Genomic DNA, 8,728 nt, shown 5'->3' with positions numbered 1-8,728 from the left:
TGAGAAACAAATACGGGGAGGCAGCTGAAATAAGGAGACAAAGAAGCATGCCCCAAATAAAATAACAGGACAAAACTCCAGAAAAAGAACTAAACAAATGGAGGTGAGCAATCTACCAGATGCAGAATTCAAAACACTGGTTATAGGATGCTCAATGAACTTAGGAGAAAAATAGATGATCTCAGTGAGAACTTTAACAAAGAATAGGAAACATAGAAAAGGAGGTAGAAAACATAAAAAAAGAACCAGTCATAAATGAAGAATACAGTAGTTGAAATGAAGAGTATGTTAGATGAAATTAACAGCAATTTAGATAAAACAGAGGATCAAATCAGTGATTTGGAAGACAAGGTAGGAGAAAACACCCAATCAGAGCAGCAAAAAGGTAAAAGAATTTTTTTAAATGAGGATAATTTAAGAGACCTGTGGGACAACATCAAGCATACAATATTCACATGATGGGGGTACCCGAAGGAGAAAGAAAGCAAAGGATTGAAAACCTATTTGAAGAAATAATGACTTAAAACTTTCCTTACCTGGTGAAGGAAATAGATCTACAAGTCCAGGAAGCACAGAGAGTCCCACACAAGATGAACCCAAAGAGGCCCACATCAAGACACATCATAATTAAAATGGCAAAGGTTAAAGGCAAAGAAAGTATCTTAAAAGCATCAAGAGAAAAACAGTTAGTTACCTACAAGGGAGCCCCCATAAGACTGTCAGCTGATTTATCAAAAGAAACTTTGCAGGCCGGAAAAGATTGGCAGAAAATATTCCAAGTGATGAAAAGCAAGGACCTACAACCAAGATTACTCTACCCTGCAAGGCTGTCATTTAGAATCAAAGGATAGATAAAAAGTTTCCCAGACAAGAAAAAGCTGAAGGAGTTCAACACTCGCAAACAAGTATTACAAGAAATGTCAAAGGGACTTCATTAGAAAGAAGAAAAAATATAAAGTATGAATCAGAAAATATCATAAGGAAAAAAGTTTACATTGACAAAGGCAAACACCTAATAAAAGCAGTGGATCAACCAACACTAAAGCTAGTACAAAGGTTAAAAAGGCAAAAATAGGAAGATCATGTGTAATTACAACAGTAAATTAAGGGATACACACAAACACACACAAACAAAAGATGTAAAAAACGTAGCAAAAACATAAATGTGGAGGGGGTGAGTTAAAATGATAATGATTTTGGAATGTGTTCAAACTTAACCAACCATCAACTTAAAATAGACTGTTATAAACAGAGCTTGGTATATATGAAGCACATGGTAACCACAAACCAAAAATCTACAAGAGATATACAAGAAATAAAGAGGGGAATCCAAAACAACACTACAGAAAGTCATCAACATTCAAGGGAAAAGAGCAAGAGAATAAGAAAGGAACAGAGAAGAACTACAAAAACAATCAGAAAACAATGAATGCAATGGCAGTAACTACATATCTATCAATAATTACTTTAAATGTAAATGGTTTAATTGCTCCAATCAAAAGACGAGTGGATAAAAAGTGGTACATATATACAATGGAATATTACTCGACCATAAAAAAGAATGAAAACTTACCATTTACAACATGAACGTACCTAGAAGGTATTCTACTAAGTGAAATAAGTCAGACCGAGAAAGACAAATGTCATAGTATGATCTCACTTGTATGGGGAATCCAAAAAAAATAAATAAATAAAATAAATGAACAAACAAAACAGAAACAACTCATAGATAACAAACTGATGGTTGCCAGAAGGAAGAGAGCTGAGTGAAAAAGGTGAAGGCATTAAGAAGTACAAACTGGCAGTTACAAAATAGTCACAGGAATGTAAAGTACAGCATAGGGAATATAGTTAATATTATTGTAATAGAGTCAATATTATTGTAATAATTGTGTATGGTGTCAGGTGAATACTAGACTTATCAGGTGAATCACTTCATAAGTTATATAAATGTCTAACCATTGTGCTGTACAACTGAAACTAATATAATACTAAATGTCAACTGTAATTGAAAAGAACTTTTTAAATTAAAAAAACACCACATACATTGTAAAAAATAAAAATAATAAATAAAATAAAAATGTTTTTAAAAAGAATGAACATTGAACAAGCAGTGTTTGAACACCCACATGGCCATTTATTGATTATGTAAACTCGGACAGATTACTTAACTTTCTTAAATCTGTTTCTTCCCCCTATAAATGGGAATTAAAATGGTACATTCCTTATTTGTTTTTTTGTAAGGATTAAATGAGGTAGTGGTAACAACTTAATTAGCAAATGTGAAGTAGGTAAAGCATCTGTCTACCGATATTATTTCATTATATTGTAAACTTCCATTTTCCCCACTAACTCTGAGTTTCTTTTTTTTCTTAATTTTTATTGGGGAATATTGAGGAACAGTGTGTTTTTCCAGGACCCATCAGCTCCAAGTCAAGTCATTGTCCTTCAATCTAGTTGTGGAGGGCGCAGCTCAGCTCCAAGTCCAGTCGCCGACTGCCAGCAACCTTGTTGTTAAGAGCTCGCGCTCTAACCAACTGAGCCATCCGGCTGCCCCAACTCTGAGCTTCTTATGGTCAGGATTTTGCCTGACTTGTCTTTTAATTATTTGATAGTACCCAGCACATAAATGCTATTGCACGTGGTAAATGAAACAAGGATCTCCAGTCTCATTTACCAGAAGTTGGTGACAGCCTTCCTTAGTCTCCTGAGACCCCAGTCCTCCAGCTCTCTCATGCCTTCCAGACATCAAAATCTTTTTTCCACTGAAATGTGTAGAATCTAAGACAGCAAATAAGGACACCAGTCATGGTTTAGTTATACCCTATTGTTGGCATAAGTAGATTTCTCAGTCATACATGGGTCATTCCTTACAGTTTGGTTTGGCTTGAATGTCATAAAGCCCTCTGTCCAAGAAGGCCCCTGAATTGACCATAAGCACAGGCTTAAATGGGGGAATTCTGCCATAGCTTCTATCTCCATTATCCTTTTTCAGCTGGCCCAACCCACTCCATATTTGAGTACATCAATCCATTTCCGAAGTTCAAAAGTACACGGGTGAGACAAGGGGGAGAAGGCTCCAACATCCTGCTATTTTCTTTATGTTCCATGCTTGCACTTGCTTGTGAGTGCACACACATCAAAAGAAAATCCTCGTGCTGTGATAATGGGCATTTAAAATGACTTAACTGGTATGTCTCAACTGAATATCTGCTCTAGAGGCCTCATCTAGTGACTGTTAAAACCATTGGACTTTCATTCTCTAATGGAGAGATTTTGCAAAGTTATAACCCTGCCTATATTGTAGGAAAACAACTGTAATTAAATAGAACAGCATCAAATCTTTGTGCCACAAATAGGTGCATCTGAGATCTCTTTTTCAGCACTCAGACTTGACAACAATCCCACTACCACTAGAGGGGAAAGGGTAGGTGACCAATGGGTCTTAGCTTTGGCTACACGTTGGAATCACCTGGAAAGCTTTAAAAAGTGATGCCTGGTTACTACTCCCAGCAATTCTGTTTTCACTGGTCTCAGGCACTACCTGGACACAGGGATTTTTAAAACTCCCCAAGTGATTCTAATGTGCAGTGAAGGTTCAGAACTGCTGTGACAGTTTCCCACCTAATTGAATTGGATGGGAGGAGATGGCATCTTGACCTTATGAATAATAGTTTCAATATTGTGTGCTATCACTTATATGTGGAATCTAAAAAGACTGAACTCATAGAAACAGAGACTAGAATGGTGGTTACCAGGAGCTGGTGGGTGGGAGGAAATGGGAGATGTCAGTCAAAGAGTGCAAACTTCCAATTAAGAGATGAAGGAGTTCTGGGGAATCTAATGTACAGCATTGTGATTATAGTTTAATAATACTATATTATGTACTTAAAAGTTTCCAAGAGAGTAGATCTTAAATGTTCTCACTACAAAAAGAGAAATGGTAATTATGTGATGTGATGCAAGTATTAGCTAGCTACAGTAGCAATCACTTTGCAATATATAAATGTATCAAATCAACACATGTACATCTTAAATTTACACAATGATATTGTCAATTATATCTCAATAAAGCTGAAAAAATATATAAAATAAAAAACTGTTGGTTTCCTCCTAAGATTTTTCCAGATGATTTGGCATTATCATATTAATATAGGTGTCATTTTAGGAACAGGTTGCAGAAAGAAAGCTGTATGTGAGAACTTGATTTTAATTTTAGGGAAGCGTGTAATGACTGTGTATCCCATGCTACACAAAGGAGAAACACCAGGATCCCTCCCTCGTAGAACCTAGACCTCCTACTGTTGTAGAATCCATCATGGTCAAGTTCTTCGGGCCAGAGCTAGCTTCCCTCATGTAGTCACCAGAGGAGATTTTAGTGAGAGTTTTGGCAAGTAAGAATCTCTAATACAAGATCCAAAGTGGGGTGCATGTATCCTAGGGATAACAGGAGACAATACATTGGAGAGCAGGAAGAAACTACTAATTTATAGGAAAAAAATAAATTAAGATGTACTTGTATTTAATATGTGGACTGGGGTGACCAAGTGTCCCAGTTAGCCCCTGATTGAAGGATTTCCTAGAAAGTAGGATTTTTAATGCTAAATCCAGGAAAGTCCCAGGCAAACCAGGACTAATTGGCCACACTAATGTGGACTAACTTGGTTATGTGTGACCGTTGGTTCTGAGAGTGTACTCAGGGACAAGAGGAAGTTATTCATGGGAGAAGGGGTGATGATAGTGGTACCCTCCCTCAGTTCATTCAGTTCCAACATATTGAGGTTTACAGGATGATTATTAGTGTGATTAATTTTATAGGCATAATACCTTTAAATGATACAATCTTTATAATGGTAAAAGATTCTATTGCACCACAAAGAGAATTACTGATTATTGCATGGCAGAAGACCCCAAAGAACTGTCAAATTTAAATATGAATTATATATTTTTAAAAAACACAAATATCCATTTTGAATTAACTTTAGTACATGGTGACAAATAGCAGTCCAGTTTCATTCTTTTGCACATGGCTATCCAATTCTCCCAGCACCATTTATTGAAGAGGCTGTCTTTGCTCCATTGTATGTTTTTAGCTTCTTTGTCAAAAATTATCTGTCCATATTTATGCGGTTTTATTTCTGGGTTCTCAATTCTATTCCATTGGTCTATGTGTCTGTTTTTCTGCCAATACCATGCTGTTTTGATTATTGTAGCCCTGTAGTACAAGCCAAAGTCAGGAAGTGTGATACCTCCATTATTGTTCTTTTTTCTTAAGATTGCTTTGGCTATTCGGGGTCTTTTGTCACCCCAATAAATTTAATTTAAAAAAATTAAAAAAATAAAAAAACACAAATATAATCATACTAAATTTGATGATCTTTTTTGGTTGATAAGTTGACTGTCCAAAAGATGCTTCCTCCAGATATTTTTAAAATAATAAACACAATTTGCATTTAACCTGGTCCATCAAGGTAAAGATAACACTTTAATGATGCTTTTAGAAACCCATGCAACGGGGAACACATTTAGAAAGTGTAAGTTTGGTGGATGTTTGGTAATATTTCTGTCATGTGATACATTGCTGAAAACAATATAGGTGTATGTCACCTATAAAAACCTCTCATATCTTCACACTGTTTTTTTTTAAAGTAGTAGCAGAATTTTTTAGTTTGTTTAAAAATTTTTCAAATAAAAAATCTGACTGGTTTTAACTCAATGTGTTAAAAATATAAATGGCAACACATTTAATGAGTTGCAAGACTAGTTGATGTAAACTAAGATGAAAATTTACTAGTCAAATTTTTTGGATGGTTTTGTATTATATCTTTTTCAACTGTGACAACCATTCAAAGAACTGAAATCAATTGGACTTAGACCCAGATCTTCAAATTGGTATATCACAAAGATTTAAAAAAATAATTAGACATATTCAATATCATTTCTCCTTCTAAATATTATTCATAGTTAATGAGCTCAAAAGATTTTTCTACCATTAATAAATTAGTTAAAATGTTATCTATTTTATATTTACTTTGTCTGTTTAAATTTCGATATTATGACTAATTTTATAATGGATATTATATTCATAAAGTAGTTCAGGGATATAGTTTATAAATAAGTAAATATACATATATAAGAATGGACATTCATACTAAAAAAAAACAAAATCACTGAGCTAGAAAACTATTTCAAAGCAGAATCTTTAATAATTCATGATGCCTGCCTAGCCCAGAGTTGGCACTCCATAATATACGTTCAATGAATGAATCAATGAACCTCGTCCCAAGGTTCATAGATGTTGCCACATATTGCAGAATTTCCTTTTTTTTTTAAGGCTGAATAATATGTCATTGTATGTATATGCCACATTTTTCTTTATGTATCGAGGACATTATACTGAGTGAAATAAGCCAGTCACAAAAGGACAAAAACTACATGATTCTACTTATACGAGGCAAAAGAATGAAACTGGACTGCTATTTGTCACCATGTACCAAAGTTAATTCAAAATGGATCAAAGACTTAAGCATAAGACCTGACACAATAAACTGCATAGAAGAAAACATAGGTACTAAACTTATGGACCTTGGGTTCAAAGAGCATTTTATGAACTTAACTCCAAAGGCAATGGAAGTAAAAGCTAAAATAAACGAATGGGACTATATGAAACTTAAAAGCTTCTGCACAGCAAAAGAAACCATCGACAAAATAAAGAGGCCACCAACTGAATGGGAGAAGATTTTTGCAAATAGTGCCTCCGATAAGGGGCTAGTATCCAGAATATACAAGGAACTCATGCAACTCAACAACAAAAAAACAAACAACCCAATTGAAAAATGGGCAGAGGACTTGAAGAGACATTTCTCCAAAGAGGACATACAAATGGCAAATAGACATATGAACAAAAGCTCAACATCACTAATCATCAGAGAAATGCAAATCAAAACCACAATGAGATATCACCTCACCCCAGTCAGAATGGCTATCATCAACAAGACAAATAATAACAAATGTTGGAGAGGCTGTGGAGAAAAAGGAACCCTCATACACTGTTGGTGGGAATGCAGACTGGTGCAGCCATTATGGAAGGCAGTGTGGAGGTTCCTCAAAGAATTACGAATAGAATTGCCATATGACCCAGCAATCCCTCTCCTGGGTATCTACCCAAAAAATCTGAAAACATTTATCCATAAAGACACGTGTGCTCCAATGTTCATTGCAGCTTTGTTTACAGTGGCCAAGACATGGAAACAACCAAAATGTCCTTCGATAGATGAATGGATAAAGAAGTTGTGGTATATATACACTATGGAATACTATTCGGCAGTAAGAAAAGATGATATAGGAACATTTGTGACAACATGGATGGATCTTGAGAGAGTAATGCTGAGCGAAACAAGTCAGACAGAAAAAGCAGAGAACCATGTGATTTCACTGATATGTGGTATATAAACCAAAAACAACAAAAGAACAAGACAAACAAATGAGAAACAGAAACTCATAGACACAGACAATAGTTTAGTGATTGCCAGAGGGTAAGGGGGGCAGGGGGTGGGAGATGAGGGTAAGGGGGATCGAATATATGGTGATGGAAGGAGAACTGACTCTGGGTGATGAACACACAATGGGATTTATAGATGATGTAATACAGAATTGTACACCTGAAATCTATGTAATTTTACTAACAATTGTCACCCCAATAAATTTAATAAAATAAAATTAAAAAAAAAAAAGAATGTTTAAAGCCCTTCTACAGAGACCATAGCTATACATAGCTATACATGGAAGAACTGACAAATAGATTAAGAACAGCAGCTTGTGAAAGTTTCTATCCAAACATTCAGAAAAAAAGCTTCTGAGGAGCATCATGTGTCTATAAGTCTAACAAAGGAGATTTCCAATAATCAGTTGCAATCATCTGTATCGGTATTTTCTAAATAGAAGGTAATACAGAATCTCCCAAATCAGTTCAATTGATGAGGAATAATCAAGTGCCTCATATTTGACTCACAAATGAAGAAAGTTAATATGAAATAAGTTACCTGTGATTTCTGACTTCAAGAAATTCGTGTGTAGCTTTAGAACATGTCTTTCAGCTTCCACTTGGATATGGGTGAGACTCGTGTTTCAAGAATTTGAGCCACTTGGTGTGATTTCATTCTTTAGTAGATGTTCAGCTGCTTCATCTCACCACACTCATCCTCTTCTTGTTCCCCTCTTTCATGCTAGAAATGAACAGCCTCATGCGTCAGCATCTGGTAAAGCACCAGACTACACGGAACTGGCCACCCTTTTCATGTTGCAGGTCAAGTAGTTCACAGTTTCACCTTTTTAAGAGATCTTCCCCTATAGTTGAGCCTGAATAAAACTGGAGGGGGGGAACCCTCAAATCCCTTTTCTATTTAAATAATCTAAAGTGAGCTCACAAGCGCTTAGTAAACTAGGAAAATCACCAGGAAAAGGAGACCCCTCCAAACTGTTACGCACTCCAAGGATTGGTGTTAGAGGGCATTGGCTGGCCTCTTGAATTTCCATTTAATTATGATGTGTGGCCCGAAGAAATGGTTTCCTTTGGGGAATAGCACTTTGCATCATGTCGCATGGCCCTGGGTTCTGACTGCTGGACTTTAAGAGCCTGCTACGGAAATGCCAATGGTTGAACTTATCCCTAGACACCCAGGGTCATGAGAAGTTACTAGTGTAACATCACGAACAGGAAGAGCAATAG

The sequence above is a fragment of the Rhinolophus sinicus genome, linkage group LG06 (genome assembly GCF_036562045.2).
Source record: "Rhinolophus sinicus isolate RSC01 linkage group LG06, ASM3656204v1, whole genome shotgun sequence".
Classification (NCBI taxonomy): Eukaryota; Metazoa; Chordata; class Mammalia; order Chiroptera; family Rhinolophidae; genus Rhinolophus; species Rhinolophus sinicus.
Note: the sequence above shows the minus strand (reverse complement) of the source record.